Raw genomic sequence first — 698 nt, 5'->3', positions numbered from 1 at the left:
TTTATAGTGATTTAGGCTAAGAATGCATTGAGTTACTGATCTGTAATTATAACCCTGATTAGGAACTTAATACTAGAATTATGAGATAATTTATTGTAGGGTAATATAAATGTACATCCTGCCAGTGTTAAATTGAGTGTTTTTGATTTTGGATATATAAACCAATGTGAATCACCGAGAAATGTCATTCAAAATTTTGGTTGGATAATTAATTGGGTTTAAATTAGGATTTGGAAACTGAATGATTTCCCTGACGTATTCCCTATTTCCTGACTACATCTCTGATGAGGACCAAATCCTGACCATAAGGACCCAGATGTGGAGCCCACACTGAGTGTACAAGGTGCCCAGAGAGGGGTGTCTGTCACGCTGACCCCTGTCTTTGTGCATAGTGCCAGTGTGATGACTGTCCTATTTCCTGTAATGAATCTTGTGTGTGATTACATTTTCATTTTCTATTCCAGATTGTTGCTCAAAAAAACAGAACACTCAAACATGAGCACAATGGCAGCTCTTCCTTTAAAGAACTCCAGCCTCAAGAGGGCAGATAACCCAAAAACACGGGTGAACTAAAAAATTAGCCAGGATTTCTGGAGGGACTACTTTTACATGCGCACCTGGCAAATAACATGGGTATAAAATGTTTGGGCTTAGCTTTGCTTGGGTCCTCAACATACACACAGCTCATTGTTCAACCA

Source organism: Salvelinus sp. IW2-2015, linkage group LG26 (genome assembly GCF_002910315.2).
Source record: "Salvelinus sp. IW2-2015 linkage group LG26, ASM291031v2, whole genome shotgun sequence".
Lineage (NCBI taxonomy): Eukaryota > Metazoa > Chordata > Actinopteri > Salmoniformes > Salmonidae > Salvelinus > Salvelinus sp. IW2-2015.
This window is presented reverse-complemented; position numbering follows the sequence as displayed.